This window comes from Pseudorca crassidens, chromosome 3, assembly GCF_039906515.1.
Source record: "Pseudorca crassidens isolate mPseCra1 chromosome 3, mPseCra1.hap1, whole genome shotgun sequence".
Taxonomy (NCBI): domain Eukaryota; kingdom Metazoa; phylum Chordata; class Mammalia; order Artiodactyla; family Delphinidae; genus Pseudorca; species Pseudorca crassidens.
The window spans coordinates 142061942-142083571 of NC_090298.1; the positions used below are offsets into that span (position 1 = coordinate 142061942).

Below are 21630 nucleotides of genomic sequence, written 5' to 3' on the forward strand. Positions count from 1 at the left end.
TCAAAATTTTGTTTTCTGCCTAGTTGGAAAGGAAATACATGATTGACTTTACTTCATCATTCATATAGTCAATGTGGAAAACATTAGGGTCATGAATTTCAATACAGTAAGTTCAGAAAATTTTAAATTGGCCTTCCCAAACCACTAATAAGTAACCGATGTTGTATATAATGCTAAAATCTTAGAGACTGAGTTTGATATTTTAAAAGTTCTGAAAGGATTAGTTAATTTTTCCTCATCATACCTCTCATGCCTCAAACCTGAGTATTACTTTTTTAAAAATAAATTTATTTATTTTTATTTATTTATTTTTATTTTGGCTGCTTTGGGTCTTCAATGCTGCGTTCAGACTTTCTCCAGTTGCGGCGAGCAGGGGCTACTTTTTGTTGCGGTGCCCCGGCTTCTCATCACAGCAGCTTCTATGGTTGTTCCACAACTCTATGGGTTCCTTTTTAGGTCCTATGAAGAACCCTAGAAATTAATTCATGTAATTATAGGTTTTTGCAAAATTGTCAAAAGTGAGATATTTTCACTTCCATCAGGTAAGACCAGCATCTCTTTCTTTGCCAATTTTCCTTCTATCATATTCCGCTATGTTGGATCATATTGGAATGGCCACAGGCTTTTTTGAAATCTGGCTAAGGAGATTTTCTTTTGTTCAGTGGTACGCGGACCTCTCATTGTTGTGGCCTCTTCCGTTGTGGAGCACAGCCTCTGGACGCACAGGCTCAGAGGCCATGGCTCACGGGCCTAGCCGCTCCGCGGCATGTGGGATCTTCCCGGACCGGGGAACAAACCCGTGTCCCCTGCATCGGCAGGTGGACTCTCAACCACTGCGCCACCAGGGAAGCCCTAAGGAGATGTTTTAAGTGAGACTATTATGTGATTTTCAGACACCACCATATGTAATTGACTATATACTATCCCATTACAGGAATAACTTCCAGTACTCATACTGACTACTCTACTGACTTAACTAGCACAAGACACAGAAGCATAAGGACAAAAACCACCTTACAATATAGCCATGTCTTGCACTTCACAGCTCTCAAAGCATGTGCGTTTGAAGAAAAAAAAAAACAACTGAAAAGTACAAAACCAGAAGCTATTCTGTGGAAAATTACTTCAATCATCAGGCATGTGAAAGATAAGTCAAAGATTCAGTTTTCATCAATGCTTAGTCAAAACGGAAATTTTCTTCTGTCAAGAATATACTCCAGAGGCTTCCCTGATGGTGCAGTGGTTAAGCCAATGCAGGGGACAAGGGTTCGAGCCCTGGTCCGGGAAGATCCCACATGCCACGGAGCAACTAAGCCGTGGTGCCACAACTACACTGCCTGCGCTCTAGAGCCCGTGAGCCGCAACTACTGAGCCTGCGAGCCACAACTACTGAATCCTGTGTGTCTAGCGCCTGTGCTCTGCAACAAGAGAAGCCACCGCAATGAGAAGCCTGTGCACCGCAACAAAGAGTAGCCCTCACTCTCTGCAAGTAGAGAAAGCCTGCGCACAGCAACGAAGACCCAACACAGCCAAAAATAAATAAATAAATAAATAAATAAAAGAATATACTCCATCAACAATGTGTGTAATGGAATGGTGTGAATGAGTATTTTATCAGAATTCCTGTAATGCACAAGCCTATAGCAGTACTGAAATCAGTAATGCATTTATAATAGTAAATACTTATGAGGAAGTAATCCATAGAGGTTTTCTCAAAGTTAACAATGAAAATTAATGTGACATTATCAATAATAAATTGTGAAGCTGAAATAAGCTTTTCTAAACTATTAATAACTAGAAGCAAATTGTAATCAACCATGTTACAAGAAATCTATGTCTAAAAACTACAAAGTTTATTTGTTAAAATTTTATTTCGAAAATATATAAACTGTCGTATGAGGAGGCAGTTAAAGAATATATAGCTAAAAAAGTGGGGGAAAAGTTTTATAGAGACACATCTGGCAGTAGTTAATTTTTAAATGTCATTTTCGTGGATTTTGTGACACCTATAGTATTGATATTTGAAAGCATTTAAAAAATTGTAATTTGAAGATTTGCTACTTCCAGGTAGAATAAAATATTTTGAAGCAAAACAACGTTTCCGCTGAGAAAAACAAAAAAAGCCAAATAAAATAGCCAGCATTCAATCAAAAAGTTCTAGACAAACCAAGAGATAGAATCATATGACTAAAATTCTAAGAAAAGAACAGATAATACAAAAATATTTAGATAAGATATTGTGTATCTTTATCAGGAAAAGTCTTTATCAAGAAAAGACTTTAAAATCTTCAGAATTAATATTATATTTTATTTATTTGTATATTATATTTATATATAGATATTTATATATTTATATAAAGAACTTAACGATAAAGCCCTAGTTAAGGCAGTGACAAGAGCAGTAGCAGTGGGAGTGAAAAGAAATGGTTATATTCAAGCACATTTTGTCAGGAAAAGTCCAAGATCAAATGTCTGACTGCACACATGGGATGGATAGACGGAGTGGGAAAAATCAAAGTTAACTATAGAGGTTCTAGTGAAGATGGGGTTGCCGTCACCCAACCCAAGGGGCTGCGATCATCCCCAAGGTCTAGGAGACTCAAAGGGAAGGTCATGGTCAGAGGCAAAGTTAATTGGTGGGAAAATAAGACTCCCAGTCTCTCCATCTCCTTATACCAGTTTTTTTTTTAACATCTTTATTGGAGTATATTTGCTTTACAATGGTGTGTTAGTTTCTGCTTTATAACAAAGTAAGTCAGTTATACATATGTCCCCATATCTCCTCCCTCTTGCATCTCCCTCCCTCCCACCCTCCCTATCCCACCCCTCTAGGTGGTCACAAAGCACCGAGCGCATCTCCCTGTGCTATGCGGCTGCTTCCCACTAGCTATCTATTCCTTATACCAGTTTTGTTTTTCTGCTCATATACGTAGCAGCATTTCATTCAAGGGGAAAGTCATTGATCTGACTGGTCAAATTAAACAACATAGTTCAAGGCACATTTACAGTGGTTAGTTCCTCCACAATTTAGAAAGTCACATTCACAAGTTCCCTCTTCCTACGCTGCGGAACACATTGGCCATTCCTCCAAAGTTTCCACTCCACAGAGTGGACCAGAGATGATGTGAGCCCAGAACTGAGAGCTTGGCATGAGATGGTGTCAGCCCCACGTAGAGCTCTGGCATAAGTTATAACCCAACCCAGCTCTACAGAGAGCTCTGCATGGAATCCTGGGAGTAATCTCAGCCATAATAATGGGATTCTGTTTTTCATTTGCTTTTCTTCCTTGCTTAACTTTCCCTGGCCACTCTGACAAACAAACTTTCAGGCATTCCTGGGCCACTCACTAACTTTATTCCATTTAATGTCATCCAGATTCCCAAGAAAATTACTAACTATAAGGAGGGAAATTTGGAACATGGTGAGTGTTAGATGCCTGAAATATACAGGTCATTGAATCCAGTTAAGTAGCAAATTATCTGGATCTCAAATATGCCAGTAGAATAGCAGACTAAGCTCAATTTAATGTACTCTTACTGGAGACACACGTAAATTCTGGGTCAATTTTGAAAAAGTTAAAAGCACATAGCAGAGATTAAAAGAAAGAAACACCTGCATGTTTCAGAAAGTAACAGAGAAATTAAATCCAGAGAAAGAAGATTGGACTGATGTCTGTGGGTTCCGTTCCTTAGTATAGGCCTTATGTAAATAGGGGCTGGAGCTAGAAATCTAACATTACCTTGAGGCCAGGAATTTAGACTCAGGATGGAACAATACTGAGAAGTTGGTACAGATATCCTACAGAAATTTCACGAGGAACTGCTTAGTCCATTAAGAGGGCCAAGGGAGGTGGTGAGGAAGATTGATATCTCTTGAAAACCTTCAGGTACAGAAAACATCAACACCTCTGAAAAGTAGGCCTGTCCTTCCCAGCGTTGTGATGGCCAGGTTGTCACTAACCTGTAAGGCCCTGTATGAATCAGAAACTGCAAGGAGAGTAATTCAAAGAAAAACAGATGCAGGATGGGTGTGGCAATAAATCCTAGGACCCTATCAGAAACAAAATTAAAACCACTCTAAAGGGAAATTTTAACAAACCAGAGCAGATAGTATCCTAACCAGAACAGAATAATAATTCTGAGGAAGTTATCTTAGTTATTTAAGTAATATTCAATGCATTTCCATGGCCAGGCCCTTTTGAAGAATTCTAAAACATATACAAACAATTCATTTACATCTTACATATCCCACCATCCAGAGCAAAATTCACTTAAGTACTGTACTGGTGGAAACTGAGCAGCACTATGGAGACAATAAAAAGGTGTTTACCATCAAAAAACGTCAAGGTAAGAAAGATAATGTCTAATTTTTAATTATCCTGTGGTTTATTGAAATCTTTTGGAAACCCAAAATAGAGAAAACCTAGGAGGCAATGAAGACTTAAATATTTAGAGATTTATCAACTCATCTATAAAAGCTTTATTAATCTCTTCTTTTAATACCATTCCTGAGAGGTATAAATGTGTCCAGTGATAGGGTTGAAGAAGCCTGAGAGAATTTCAATTGTTTACTATTCTTGGTCAGCTATTAAGACCGTTCAGGAGCATCTTGATTTTCATGGCATCATCCAACAAAAAGCAGGATATTTTACAGAAAGTCCTGGTTCACTTTTTGGCTTGCTTTTGTGTTTATGTTTTTGGTTTTCTCACATTGGGCGGTACATTAAGCTACCTATTGCATACTCCCTCATTCATGCATGCATTCATTCAAACAATATTTACTGAGTTGAGATATTTAATTAACACCCAATAAATGATGTTTAGATGAATGAATGCGCTTTTTATCAAAGTAAGTGTAAGTACTGAGAAAAATTACAGAATGTATGACCCCAGCCCCACAAAAGCGTATAATTGTGTTGAGGATATAACATATGCTGATGAAATAACTAATATATCATATTGGACAGTCTCTAAGTTCAAAAATGAGTTTTTATAAATAATCAGAGCCTAAGGAGGACAAAGAAGGGACAGTTCATTATGGGTTGAATCTATCAATAAATGTACATTTCAGATGAGATTTGAGATTGACCTTAAAGAAAGAAGAGGACTTAGATATATGAACAGAGAACAAAAAAGGCATGGTGATAGCATGTGCATAGATAGTGTGGCCAATATTTATGTTCTTCCTTAAAGATAGTCAGAGATAACCCAAATGTAACTGTTCCCATGGGTCCATTCTCAGTATCCAAACAAAACGGCAAATCCTATCTTAGTAAAACTAATGAAAAACACAGTCTTTAACAAAGAGATTGTGAAGGAAAGGGGGAGAGAAAGGCTTGCATCCCACACCACACAACAAAACTTATTTAATTATGTTTCATTTTCTCCCTCTGAACATTTACTCTCCCTCTCTCTGTACGTCTCTCTTCTCCCACATCTGGCCACACTCTACAAGCCACCTTTCCAGATCTTTCCAGAACTCTCCATCCTAGTTTCATTATGCCACAAGTTAAACATCTCACAGGTCTCCAGGACGCATCCTCATCACTTATTCCACAAAGACAAACAAAGGACACTTCTCAGGATCACGTTTCTTGGAAGGAAGAGGTCACGAGGAGTGATTATAAATAATATAAGGTGGAGAGCAGTGACTTAAAATACCATTTTTCCTCTTAGAATGTGAATACAGGGAACTTTGAGAAACTAGAAAATCTAGAAAGGATTCATTGATAATTATTTATTTTCAATGAATAAAATAAAACGTAATAATATGGCTAAACTCTGACAGATTAACTTTTTCAAAAGTTGCTTTCACACACCTTCACTATTGGGATGTTTGATAAACACATCTTTCCTTCTTCACTTTCTTCTTTCTTTGCAGATACTGGCACCAAACTTTCAAACCATAAGAACCTTCCCATAAGTCCCTTGCCAGGCAAGATTAAGGTATAACAATCCAAACAGATTTTTGAAGAAGATAACTGGTTGAAAGCACAGGAAAAGAGCTGGGTTGCCCTTTTTCAACAGTCACATAATGAGTAATGTGGGAATTGGTTTACAAAGTCTCTCTCCATGAGGGGCTAAGGTTAAGATTAGAACTTCTGAGGCCAGAAGAGCAAAATAACTACAACAACCCACATATTTTCAAGAGCCGCCCTTTGGATGTGAGGGATTGATTTTTCCCACTCTTTTTTCAGCAGCCCAACTTTTGTCTTTAGTAAATGACATAAGAGAATACAGTGTGGCCAAGAAGGCTTAGATTTCCTTAGCCCCAAGTCAGATATTCTCAAGTGACTGTCCACTCAAATTAAAAAGAGAGATTTACAAGAGGAAACTGGATACAACTGAGTGTACTTTTATTTCAACCCTTTACCTGAATGTTTTGTTTTGTTTCCAGTTCTCCACTGAAGTTGCCTACATTAATATATTTTTAAGAACATTTCCTTACGTTGAAGTATTCATTCAGTATATTCATTTACTATAATTGAGAAAAGCCAAATGACTTAGGCAAATTCATTTCTATATTGCCACAGCAGTGTATTGTGAACTAAATGACACCTGGCAGTTCTTTACTCAGATACTAACTCAATTAGAAGGCAGAACAAGGATACCTACCCATTCAGGGAAGGAAAGGTCACTTAGCCTCTGTAGCTGTCTTAGGTCTCTTATCATCACAGTAACAAATTGAAGACTAAAAACCATACGATCATCTCAATAGATGCAGAAAAAGCTTTTGAAAAAATGCAATATCCATTCATGGTAAAAACTCTCCAGAAAGTGGGCATACAGGGAACATACCTCAACATAATAAAGGCCATATATGACAAGCCCATAGCTAACATACTCAATGGTGAAAAGCTGAAAGCATTTCCCCTAAGATCAGGAACAAGACAAGGATGCCCACTCTCACCACTTTTATTGAACAGAGTTTTGGAAGTCCTAGCCACAGCAATCAGACAAGAAAAAATAAATAAATAAAAGGACTCCAAAATGGAAAGGAAAAAGTAAAACTGTCACTGTTTGCAGATGGCATGATACATAGAAAATATGAAAGACACCATCGAAAACCTATTCGAGCTCAAACATGAACTTGGTAAATTTGCAGGATACAATAGATTTCTATATATAAATTTTGTATTTCTATACACTCACAGTGAACTATCAGAAAGAGAAATTAAGGAAACAATCCCATTTACAATCGCATAAAAAAGAATAAAATACATAAGAATAAACCTGCCTAAGGAGGTAAAAGACCTGTACCCAGGAAACTATATGACACTCATAAAAGAAATGAAAGATGACACAAACAGCTGGAAAGGTATACCATGGTCACGGATTGGAAGAATTAATATTGTTAAAATGACCATCATACCCAAGGAAATCTACGGATTCAGTGCAGTCTGTATCAACATATCAAGGGCATTTTCCACAGATCTAGAACAAATAATTTTAAAGTTTGTATGGAAACACAAAAGATCCTGAATAGCTAAAACAGTCTTGAGAAAGAAGAACACAACTGGAGGAATCATGCTCCCTGGCTTCAGACTGTGCTACAAACCTACAGAAATCAAAACAGTATGGTACTGGCACAAAAACATCGATCACTGGAACAGAATAGAGAGCCCAGAAAGAAACCCATGCACTTATGGTCAATGAATCTATGACAAAGGAGGCAAGAATATGCAATGGAGAAAAGTCAGGGCTTCCTTAGGGATGGTTTCATCAATTTGTTTTCCTAAATGGACCATACTTTTCCATGTCTTTGTATACCTTGTGATTTTTTTGGTTGAACATTTGGCTTTCACATATTATAATGTGGTGTCTATGGAAATCAGATTCTCTCACTTTCCCAGGGTTTTCTGGGCTTTTGATTGTTGAAGGCTGTAGTAGTCTGTTTGTTTAGGGACCTTTCCAAACTATTTTAGTAATAACCGTACTCCTTATTGTATGTAGGCATTGAAGTCTTGTTCCTTTAGTTCATGTTTAGCTAATGTTTTGACAGAGATGTCCTTGAATTCCTGCACCTAAGACAAACAAAAACAAATATACACAAGCACATCCACATGCACACTCAAAACCACACACCTCTCCCCATTGTGCAGATTGCTGGATCACTCCTTCAACATTTAGCTGACCTGCACTGAGGTCAGGGCTCAGCCCATGGTAAAAGCTTAGAGACTCCCCTGGCGTTTTCAGAACATGCATCTGATCTTGAGTATGCATGTGGCTTTCTTAATTTCTCTGGACACATGTGTACTTTTTGTATGTTCTAAGTTCCCAAAGAATCTCCCCCAACGTTTGCTCCTGCATCTTATGTGGTCTATTGTATTTCAATGCACAGTCTTCTGCCCCAGCCATCTGTGCTTTGTTAGTTCACCTTGCACTTTTCTTGAGCAATGACCGCTGCTTTTCCAGACTGTGTTCCAAGTTAGCTAAGACACAGTTAAGCATCTTGTGTCAGTCCTTCAGGTAGCTCCCAGACAGGTTAGAACAGATACACATAATAATCTGAGAGTACGGTCTCTTCTGCTCCCTCCTGAAGCAGGATTGAGGGTCCCATACTAGGAATGATCTGCTGCTACTTTAAGACTATCACTGCATCAAGACTCCACCACTTTAAGACCATCACTACACTAACAGTGGATGGGGCAAGGGCAAGTAAAAATGCCACAAAACTTTCCTGCCATTTTCCAATTGCCTCTTCCCTGGTTCAGTATGTGTTTGGTTGCTGTAAATCTTTGCCTGATTTCAGGACTAAGAGAAACTCAAGGAACCCCACAACAAGAAACAGTATAATCAAACTCTCAGATGCCAAAAGACAGAGAAAGAATCTTTTCTCCCAAAGGAGAAAGAAAAAACAAATTTGTTACAAAGCAGGGATCCTCAAAAAGATTCATAGCTAATTTCCTACCTGAAACCATGGAGGCAAGAGGCCAGACATATTTAAAGTGCTGAAAGAAAAAAATTGTCCACCAAGAATTCTATATTTGGCCAAACTGGTTTCAAAACTTAGGGAGAAATTAACACATTCCCAGATGAACAAAGGCTGAGGGCGTTTGTTTTACAACTTCCTAACACTGCCCTATGACAAATGCTAAATTGAACCTTCTGGTTGAAATGAAAGGACACTAGCCAGCAACTCGAAGCTGTATAAAGAAATAGAAATCTCCAGTAAAGATAAATACATGGGCAGATACTAAAGCCAGTATTGTGCTACTGGCTTGTAACTCTACTTTGTATTTCTTACATGATTGAAAAAACAAATGCATAAAATAATAATAAATTCATGTTATTGAGCTCACAAAGTATAAAGGTGTAATTTTTGACAACAATAATGTAAAGAGGAGGAATGGAACTGTAGAGGAACAGAGTTTCTGTGTGCTATTGAAGTTGGTTTCAATTCAAATGATATTGGTTGAACCTTAGAAGGGTAAATGTAATCTTCTTGATAACCACAAAGAAAATATCAATAGACTATATGCAAAAAGAAATGAAAAAGGAATCAAGAGTTCACTACAACAAAATCGGCTAAGCACAGAAGAAGTCAGTAATGGAGTAAATGAGGGGCAAAAAATGCATAAGACATATAGAAAACAAGCAGGAAACAGACAGAATTAAGTTCTTCCTCATAAGTAATTTTTGAAAAAGTAAGTGGATTAAGCTCTCCAATAAAAAGATAAATATTGGCGGAATGGACTTTAAAAACAACCATAATCCAAGTTTATGCTGTCCGCACAAAACTCACTTGATTTCAAGAGACACAAGTTGGTTGAAAGTTAAAGCACAGAATAAAATATCCCATGCAAATAGTAACAAAAAGAAAGAAAGAGAGAGAGAGAAAAAGAAAGGAAGGAAGGAAGCAAGGAAGGAAGCAAGGAAGGAAGATAGATCTGGGATGGCTACGTTAATATCACACAAAATAAACTTTAAATCAAAAACTATCACAAGAGGAAAAGGAGGCCACTATATGTTGATAACAAGTTCAATCTATCAAGAAGATATAACAACTATAAACATATATGTACCAAACAACCCCCAAATATGTGAAGTAGTCATTGACAGAATTGAAGGAAGAAATAGATAGTTCTAAAATAATGGTTGGAGATCAATACCTTGCTTTCAATAATGGATAACACATCTAGACAGAGGATCAGTACAGAGGTAGGGGGACTGAATAACACATTTAACCAACTAAACCTAACAGCCATATATAGATCACTCCACTCAACAACAGCAGAATACACATTTTTCTCAAGTACACATGGAACATTCTCCAGGAAAGACCATATGTTACGCCACAATACAAGTACCAATACATTTTTAAGAAATTGAAATCATACAAAGTATCTTCTTTAGCCACAGTGAAAGGAAGGTAGAAATCAATAACAGAACCATTGGTAGCCATTTCCCATCATGCCTGCCACACATGATATAAAGCAATGAAGGGAAAACATACTTGACCATTTAGAAAAGTGGGAAAGAGGACATACCATTGACACAGAGTGTGTGCTGTTTCCCGTTGTCAGGGATAGAAATAAATTAGCATCATTTATTCATTAGTGTGTTAATTTCTTGATCAATCATTGCGCAGCCAGTGTTTCTGCCTGATGGGAAGATTTCCTATACTCAGTGTTGAGTGGAGACAACCTTGAAAGGGATATTTAAAAGGATTATACTGTGATGGCCTTAGCAGTACCCTTCCTCCTATGCCAGTATTTAGGCTGGGGTATTTCCATGGAGTGTGTACAGTCGTAGGCCCCAGGTCACCAGAATTTAGTTGGATTCGTTTTGTTAATACATTCCCTCAGTACTTTGTCTTTTATTTGACTGGTGCATTTACTTCATTCTTTATTATCACTGCAAAACAACTTTGTTTCCTGTTCAGATGCCAAAAAGTGGATATCAATACCTCCTGAGTTTTACACATCACAGATCTGTTTTACATATCAGAGACAGAGACAGCAACTATTTCCAATGACTTTGAGACATACTTTGAACATGAGATTAACATGTTGAGTGTTGAAATGTGTGTCGAGCTCATTATACTTGCTCTAAAAGGTTTCAAACTGCAAAGATTTAAAAATCTTTATCTCTGAATAGTTTTCCTGTGCTGTCCCTTTGTGTCAGACTGTTAATGTGCAGTCTGGCACCTTCAAATAATGTGGCTTTGTAACCAATTATTTACATGTTGTTTTATCCACAGAGAATCTTTTTTTAAAAAATAAATTTATTTACTATTTATTTTTGGCTGTGTTGGGTCTTTGTTGCTGCACATGGGCTTTCTCTAGTTGGCGCAAGCAGGGGCTACTCTACATTGTGGTGTGTGGGCTCCTCATTGCTGTGGCTTCTCTCGTTGCAGAGCACGGGCTCTAGGCGCTGGGGTTTCAGTAGTTGTGGCACGTGGGCTTCAGTAGTTGTGGCTCATTGGCCCTAGAGCACAGGCTCAGTAGTTGTGGCGCACGGGCTTAGTTGCTCCGCGGCATGTGGGATCTTCCCAGACCAGGGCTCGAACCCATGTCCCCTGCACTGGCAGGCGGATTCCCAACCACTGTGCCACCAGGGAAGTCCCCACACAGAGACCCTTAAGGTCAAAACATACAACTCGATTAACTACACTTCCTCCTGTTCAAATTTCCCTCATCTTTTCTTCATCTTCTGTCTATGTTTCCTTGGCCCTGTTTATATTAAGTGCTTTTGCCATTATATTCGATTGTCTGTATTTTGCTGAGTTACCACAATGCTTTATGAGACATGGTAGGATAAAAATGCATTTAAGTAATATATATATAGATAGATAGATAGATAGATAGGTAGATATAGATATATAGATATATATATGTAGTTTGCTTGAGTGCAGTGTTTTTTGTTTTCTGTACTGAATTCATTAGCATGGGTTGGTATAAAATTTAGCATAGGTCAATATGTAATTTCTAAACTAATAAAGTCTTAAAAGTGAGGAATTAAGTCTTTTGAATTTTATTATTTATTGTAAAGAGCAGAATAGCATACATAAACAGGTGCCTAAGGAAAACGTGTATTCTAATATGGAACTCCTTATGAACACCTATTTTTTTTTCTTTTAATGGTATGACAGTAGGCCATTTGATTATTTCTATTTTTATGGCTTTAACTTTAGAACAATGAAATATTCGTAAATTTTAAAAAGTATTTTTCTGGGGCTTCCCTGGTGGCGCGGTGGTTGAGAGGCCGCCTGCCGATGCAGGGGGCACGGGTTCGTGCCCTGGTCCAGGAGGATCCCACGTGCCGCGGAGCGGCTGGGCCCGTGAGCCATGGCCGCTGAGCCTGCGCGTCCGGAGCCTGTGCTCCGCAACGGGAGAGGCCACAGCAGTGGGAGGCCCACGTACCACAAAAAAAAGAAAAAAAAAAAGTATTTTTCTTTATTTGATGCGGGTGGGATACTGGAGAAATGAAAGGTCAAACACCTATTGAGGAATCCATACTTGTCTATATATTGTGTACTTTTATTTCAATAACTGATTTAAAATTCCTAAAAGGATGCTATAATAAGTTATTATGCCATTTTACACACTGAATTAAGTGAATTTCAGGGAGGTATGAAATTTGCCTAAGGCTATCCAGCTGCCAAGCGGTAGGAGTGAGAATTAAATCCAGGTATACCTATCGCCAAAGATTCTGCTCATCTCTTTACATCATCCACTTTTAATAGCCAATGCTTTCCTGCTTACAAATATGACTGAGGTTTCCAGACAGTCAACATTCCTTTGTAATCAGATAGAAAACTTACTGTTGATTCTCTAAAGACATATTCCTTTTCCATTAAGTGCCTTTAGTTGTTCAAATAATACTTCCAGACAGTAGTAATCACACAGTTGGAGACTAAGAACAGAACTCAGGGATGTGTCTAGCAGTCAGTAAAGACCAACTGGGCTCACTTATGATATTTACGGTCATTTCCTCTAGACTAACATAAGCTTATTAATAAGACCCTAATAATTCACAGTACTGCCCTTGCCTGATTGTTTGTTCTTCTCCCTCTATCACTCTCTCTTTCCCCATATTATTATTATTTTTGGCAATTTTTGGTGAATTAAATTCAGGGATTAGTATTCAGGAGTACTAGTCACAAAAGCAGAGAATCTTAGCTCACAACAAAGGAAGAGAATAGAGAAAAAGCATAAATTATATGAATACACACACATACACACGTGCCAACTATATGTTGCACTTCTCCAAAATCTATTCGGTATCTGCACATTTATTGTATATTAGCAGTAAGACCAGAAATGAGCGTAACGCTCTGTTTACAAGGCACAGAAAACAGACCCAAATATGGAAATTACTAGCAATGAGAATGGGGAAGAAAGACTACAACAAGGAATATAGATATTTTTGTTTCCTAGCTATGATGCCAAATATTGAACTTTCAACTTGAGACAAGGAGGCCATAAAAAGTTGTATTAGTTTCCTAGAGCTGCCATGACAAAGTACCAGAGACTGAGGAGGTTAAACAACAGAAATTTACTCACTCACAGGTCTAGAGGCTAGAAATCTGACATAAGGTGTCGGCAGGACTGATTTCTTCTCAAGTATCTCTTCTTGGTTTGTAGATGCCATGTTTTCCTTTTGTCTTCACATGGTCTTCCTCTGTGCATGTCTGTGTCCTAATATTTTCTTTTTATAAGCACGCCAGTCATATTGGATTAGAGCCCACCCATTTGACCTCAATTACCTATTTAGGGCCTTATCTCCAAATACAGTCATATTACGAGGTATTCGGGGTTAAGACTTCCACATATTAACGTGAGCAGGACACAATTCAGCTGATAATAGAAGATAAGAGTAATTTAAGCAAGTAACTATTGTTTACAGTGAGTTGCTTAAGGATATGAATTTACTCAAGAAAAACAAGAAGAAATTACATAACACTGTACGTTATACAAAGATATTAAATTAATCACCATAACATCCTGTGAGATGGGCATTAAATTAGACTAAGCAAGATGAAGCAACTTATCCAGAATTGTCTAGTTGGTACTTTCCAGAATTTAAACCAGGTATTTTCCCAGTTCTATTCTACGTTATATATTCATTTCATTATTTGAAATGAATTTTGAGTCTTCATTTTGCTTAGTTTCTGAAGTTATATGGGGATAGAATGGAGTTGGATATTTTCAGTGACATTCACACATGGGGAAGGAAATTGAGTGCAGAAGCTTCAGCAATCTTTCCATGGAGAACACTAACAACAGAACCAGAAACACTGTTATCCTTTTGGTTCAGTGATCTTTCCAGAAGCACTACAAGAATCAATTTTAAGAAGCCCAATGTTTTCCAAACTTTCACCAATGGGCTCTGTAGGGTCCTCTAACAGTATCTAAGAGACTAACTAGTTTCACATTCCAAGTCACTTAAGGAGTTCTGATTGTTCTCTGTGAGGAAATCAAGTGACAATCATAGCAGGTAACTTAGGATAGTTTCTTCAGGGCCCAGGCAAAACCTAATACACAGTAATAGTCATTGTTAACTGCATCTTTGACAAGGATTAATCAGGTATCAAAGAGGTCTATAAATTGGGAGAAATTATGATCAAAGAGAAACACAGACCACAGATATTTAATTAATGCTCAATTATTTATGAGTTTAACTTTGGTTAACCTAATTTTCCTTCTTCTAGACAATTTCCAATTCATCTCCACAAACAGACCAGAATAATCACCTTCCAATACAAGATTTATTGTGTTCCTTTAATTTAAAGCATACAGTGACTTCTACATTCACTCCACCAAGTTTTGCCAGGACAGAAAAGGAGATGTGATATTTTGTCTTGAATTGGATATGCCACCATACTTGACTTAGCTCATCCTACCGGAAGCACTTTGAGATTCTACAGTCTTGTCTTACATCCTCTACGGAATCAAGCCAAGGGAATCACACACAGTTACAGCTGGAAAAACATTTGTTCTGGGTTAACACTTTTAGCCTTTACCACCAAGACTTTATCACCAAGATCTATCTTTACAGTCTCTAAACGGGAGACCTTCTTGCCTTCCCTTTTCATATTGACTAGGAAGGTAAAGGGAAGAACTGAGAAGTACCCAAAGTCAGCTAGCAGCCAGCACAGATAAATCATCGGTGGAGATATTGTTTCTTTCAAAAGATATAAACATAAGAGCAAGTCCTAGTGTTTGAAACAACTGTGCATAATAAAATTCCATGAAAACCTAGAAATTCCGATGCAGATCAGTAACATATTGGTTAAATAAGCTGTTATGTTCATGCAATGGACGAGTGTACGTACATTAAGAAGAACGAGATACTCTTTTCTATGAGATTCTCTTTTCACTGAATTCATCAGTGCTGCAAAAACAATGTTACATAATACTTTTTCTTTAACATTACATCAGGCATCCTCATCTGGTCCTGCATTTATTGCCAGTGTTACTAAAGTCTATCACTTACCTCTTTCTCTTTTAGACATATAATTTCTTCTTATTTTGGAAGCATTCATCAATCCCTATTTTACCCTTTCTTTTAAATTACAAATGAATATTGAATTTTATAAAATATCTTTTGGAGGATATTTCAAGTGATTGTATACTTTTGCTCTCCTTTGACCTTGTTATATGGTAAATTATATTTTGTTATTTTATATTATGTTATTTATTATATATTGTATTATGTTTACTAATTATATTATATTATAATTACATTATTTTTAAGGTAGCATTTCATTTTAGATAGACAAAACAACGGAATAGGAAGCATCTTAAAATTAGATGCGAGAGCATAAGGGAATTGAGATTAAAATAAAATTCATGTTTTGGATCAGTAGCAAAAACTATTCAACAAAAGTGGGAAAATATGGCTATCATTACTAAATTCTAGATAGAGCAACTAGTTAAGAGTTAAAAAATAATGAAAATGTAAAAGTATCAGAAACCTGGGAGACTTGAAATAAATTATTCATGAGGAATACCTTTCTAAGATCCAAAAAAAAAGGATACATTTAATTATATAAGAATTAAAAGTTTCCTCATGGCAAAATGCACTACAAAGGTCAGAAAACAAGCAAAAGAAATTGGGAAATATATTTAGAAATGGATATGCTTCTTTACAACTTTTGAGAGAAGCACATGTTTCTTTTTCCTTTAACCTGTTATGTGGGTATTAATCTATAATGTAAGTGCATGGTTCCTTTCCTTTAACCTGTAATGTGAGATTTAATCTATATGGTAAGTGCATGGTTCCTTTCCTTTCATCTGTAATGTGAGTGTCAACATGGGGCACTGCTTCCAAGCACAGACTTTGGATGTTCCTGTACTGGTCCCGTCACTGATCATCCACAAAAACTTACAAATGTTGCTTTACTTTCCTGGGGGTTAGAGTCTTAGCTAAGAAATGGAAGCAAAATAGAACTTTCCCCCAGGGATGATAGAAGGTTTAAAGGAGTAAATATGTAAGTGACTTAGCACAGTGCCTAGTACAAGAGAGATCAATATAAGTACTTACCAATTTTTTAAAGAGACACATGAAAGAAATAAAATGTGGTGATTTCAATCTATTGATATATATTCTTGACATTAAACTACCTTTTCATTCATTGGATGACCTAACTTGCTCATGCTTTTTCTTACTCTAGTGAACTTGGGTAGCTAATAGCATAGTTTAAAATTTTTGCTTTTATATTTACAAGTAAATTTGACCTGTAATTTTCTTTTTCCTTACAGTTTTAATCTATTTTCAGTATTAGGATTATATAGACTTCATAAGATGAATAAAGGAGCATTCTTCCTTTGCTACTCTCTAGAAGTTTTTCTTTGTTAATATTGACGTTATCTGTTTAATAGAAGTTGGATAGAATTCACCTCCCAAATGATCTGGCCGGGTCTGGTATTTTCTTGGTGAACGATTGTAAACTATTGACTTAATTCCTTTACTGGTGCAAGAACTCCAGCTACAAATTTCCTCTTGTGTCAGTTTTGGTAAACTTTAGGAGCTAGGAAATTGTCCACTTTACAGAAATGTTCAAATTTACTGGCATTTCATATATTCTCTGTTTGTACTCTATGCTATAACATTGTCCTGATTCTTTCTGTATAGTATTTACTTACGTTTTTGTTTTGCTTAATCAAATTGTGTTTTTCTAAATCTCTTCAAAGAATATTCTTTTGACTTACTAAATCACCTCAATTTTATACTTTTTTCTGTTTTATTAAGTTCTGCTCATATCTTTATTGTCTATTTTTTCTATGTTCTCAGGGTTTATTGTTTTACTCTTCTGATGTCAATTAAAACACTTGGTTATTAAGTTTAATAAATCTTTTTAGTTATAAATAGTTGAACTTTTTGAAGATTCCAGCTTAGTTGTACTTATCTAAGGGTCAGCTCCTCCTCATAGTTGCTGGCCTAAGGTTTAGTTCACCCTATAGCAATGTATATATTGACATTTTTTCCCCTCGACTTTCTGTGTTTTGCTACTTCTCACTTTTCTTTGCAGAGAAGCCCTTTGAAATACCCTTAACTTATTTTACAGCCAATAAGTCTTTAAAATACTGTGTATTTTTTAAGATAAATCAACTTATGTAATTAGGCAGGAAATCTGATCTGCCATATTTTAAAAAACAGCATAATTTCACTCTTCTCCACGATTAATCTGCTGTATTACACGACCTTCGAGTTTTTAGCTTTATCAATGACATGTACTTTAAAAATGTTTGAAAGATCCTACCCAGTCTTTTAAAACATCCTTGCTCCTTGTTTCAGTTCTAGTTTTATGTATATTTTCTGCCTGGCACCTGATTATTCCAACATCTGATGATTGGCCTTGGGAATCTAATTCTGGTATTGATTGTTTTTGCTGATTCTATCCACTTGTAGCTGATTTCTTCATTATTGTGTAAATTTAGATCATGAGCTCACCTTTAGCTAAACTTTATCTGTGGGAACGCTATAGGCCTGTGTTGAAGGTCTACCTCTCCAGAAAGGGTTTAGTTTGGTGTTTGGAATACCACCGATTGGGGAGCATTTTAAGTTCATTTCTTAGCTTCTCTTTGCAAGACCGCAAATAAATTTGCAACCCAAACACTGTGAACACAGATCTGCGGTTCAGAATTCTCAAGATTTCCTACCTGTTTCCTACCCAGAGCAGAGGCCAAGAGAATTTGCTCTTAGTCTCCCTTTGCCAGCAGATATTTTTTTCTCCTGGCACACCCTTTCATTAAAGGTGAAGCCAGGGATAGATAGGTTTAGTTCTAACTTCCCATCTAGTAGGGATGGAGTCTTACCTCCTGCCTCCCATGTGGTCATGGCCATTTAAAAACAAGTCTCTATACCAGGTGTGTCATTCAACTACGGCCTGTATTCCAAATCCAGACAGCTGCCTATTTTTTATGGCCTATGAGCTATGAATAATTTTCACATTTTAACTGGTAGCATTTTAATGGTTACCTAAGTACCTAAATAATATCCTCAATTTTGCCTCTTTGGTCTACAAAGCCTAAAATATTTGCCATTTGGCTCCATAAAAACAGGATTTCCAGCTTCTGTTCTAAGCTATCAAGATCTTCAATCCACTCTTAATAGAGCTATAACTCTCACACATGGACCACCCTTCCTTCATGGGTCCTGGAAATTTCGACTGCACACTTCCAAAATCAACCACTCACTTAAAAATAAGTTGTGTACATTTAACCTAGCATACCTAACCCTTTGCTTTTAGGAGATTTTTTCAAGTAATCTTGCCCACCGTATTCTTCAGAACTTCATTAATAATGGCAAAAAATTGGGCTTACCTGGTGGTGCAGTGGTTGAGAGTCCACCTGCCGATGCAGGGGACACGGGTTTGTGCCCCGGTCCGGGAAGATCCCACATGCTGCGGAGCGGCTGGGCCCGTGAGCCATGGCCGCTGAGCCTGTGCTCCGCAATGGGAGAGGCCACAACAGTGAGAGGCCCGCATACCATAAAAAAAAAAAAGGCAAAAAATTAAAACATTCAACAAAAATGGGAATTGTTCATAACAATTGTAGAAGCACATACAGTAGAAAACTATAAACTGTTACTGAAACAGTGAGACACACATTTTTATTCTTAGAGAACTATGTTTATTTAGGTCCCTTTTGTTTAAATAAGTGTATTTCTGTGTATGTATGTATACAGTCATGTATTTATATACACATACATTATTTGTATGATATATTTATATAAACATGAAATACATACCTATACACATATCTTTGATTTAAATTTGTATACATATACAGGAATATCATTATATATTTTATATACATTGAACTGAAAACTGGTAGTATACATATATATCGTGTAGAAATGTGTGTCTACGTGCATGTGTAGAAAAGCAGGTTGAGAGATATGGAAGCATGAGTTAGACAGGGTTCAAGATTTTAAAAGTAGTCGTGTGTAGGTAGTGAGGTTAAGGCCCATTGGATTGAAAATATTGCATATTTTTACATCAATTGTTATGATGACCAGATTCCTATGTAAATAAAATTATAAATAGCTATACATACTCGTACCTGTAATGTATAACTAAAAGATATATAGTTTTATATATGTATTATATTTATATTATATAATACAATTATCTTATACTAATACATTATACATTGTATTCTATAGAATATATTAACTATAGTGTATTATATCAGATAATAATAATTATATATTTATATATTATGATATAGCTGTTTTATAATCAATATTACAGGATATATCATATTAATATTACGAACATATTAACCATATAAATACATTTCATTACTCATGTATGTTGTATATAATATATGCTAGGCAAAAATATATATAAATATAATATATAATTGTTATACATTAATATAAATAATAGTATATTACATTTATACGTCAATATAATATTTAATATTGGTATATTTATATTATTTTTAATATATACATAGCTAATGCTCTTTAAAGCCATCTACTACAAGTAGGATAAGACCAGGAGTATGGCCAAAGCAAATTGTAAAAATATTAGATTACTTATATTCATTTATATGTCATTTTCCTGGAACCTGCCTCTGGCTATTAGAGAGGACACACAGCAAAATCAACAAAAAGTGCCCAGGACATAGGATCCTTTCTTCATTGGAACAGAACCTCAAAGGAAACACAGTGCTATTCAGTCTCCCTTCAAAGAGCCAAGAGCAAACCTTGAAGCACCCAGTAAAAGCCAATTCAAACAAAAAAGCTTTTCCACTTAAACTGGAAAAAGTTAAGTTCCCAAGAGACCCCCTACATCAACCACTGAAGCTCATTTGGCAGTAAAAACAATAATGTTCACCGAACAACAAGAAACGCAAAACAATAGTTGTTTTACCAAAAACACAAAAAAGCAGCTAATTAGTGTCTTTCCTGTTTGAAAGAAGGGGGTGGGAAGTGGGCAGGAGACCTGATAGGAAAGATTAAAAGAAAAGGAAAAGGAAAATAACAGTTTCCAGTTTGACACTCAAGCTGTCTTCTGCATCCATTTCGTCAAGGCCACCAAGTCAATGTGGAGGCTTTTTCCTCCTTCCTTTTCTTTTCATGAGACTGATCACAACCAGCACTGCAGATTCCATCGAATTAAGGAATGCTGTTGCCTACATTTGTGAATGAGCTGTGAGTAAAGTACTGAAGTAGAGGACACCTAAAGTGAAACATCTTCATGAATGTCCACGTGGCTGAGCAGCAAGTTAACCTTTCACAGATGTGCTAAAGAAGAAGAGTTGGGTTTTATTTTATTTACTTTTCCCTGAACTGTGCTGAATGACTATCATCGACAAGTTCAGGCTACTTTTTGCTGAGGATCAATGCACTGGGAGAGCTGAGAGAACACTGAACAGTAGGGCTGTCTTTTTCTTGACCAGTTCACCTTAGTTTCCCATACTCTAAGTCTTTCCCTAATTCTTTCTCCTTTTTATTGTAGTAAAATGAACATAACACAAAATCCACCATTTTGATCATTTTACAATTCACTGTACCATCCAGTGGAATTTACTACTGTCACAATGTTGTGCAACTATCACCACTGTCCAACTACAAAACATTTTCATCACCCCAAGAGGAAACATACACCCATTTTGAGGAGTCATTCCCTATTTCCCTCTCTTCCAAACCCCTGGAAACCACTAATGTATAATATTTTCCGTGTGTATGGATTTGCCACTGCTGGACATTTCATATAAATGGAACCATACAATATAGAGCCTTTCGTGCCTGACTTCTTTCACTTAGTTGCATCCATGATGTAGCATGTATCAGTAATCCATTCACTTTTATGGCTGAATTCCCTGATCCTGTTTTCTTCATACTGTTTGAATACAAAACTTAAAATAAGTTGAGAGTGAAGCTCTGTTTTAAGGGCACATCTACGAGGCCAATTCTTTTAAAAAAGGTGAAAATGGAGATATTGTTGTGAAATGATAATCGTTGAGAAGCCTCAGCCAATTTGATAATGAAAAGTTTGGGAAATGTTGCAAAAAATTATCTGCTTTATATTAAAAGCCTTTTAAGCAAGGATTCAGGAGATTGTCTTTTTCTTGCAGGTAACTTAAATGAGTCAGAAGGAAATAACTGCGCTTTAAAACAGATTTTGAAAGGATTCTATTTATTCTTAATAGACGAATGGGAGTACAGG

General features: G+C 36.5%; 1 pseudogene; it reads right to left on the bottom strand.

The window, feature by feature from the left end:
- The window catches only part of LOC137222070 (UDP-N-acetylglucosamine--peptide N-acetylglucosaminyltransferase 110 kDa subunit pseudogene), a 42365-nt pseudogene that overhangs the window by 13513 nt on the left and 7222 nt on the right, over positions 1–21630 (bottom strand).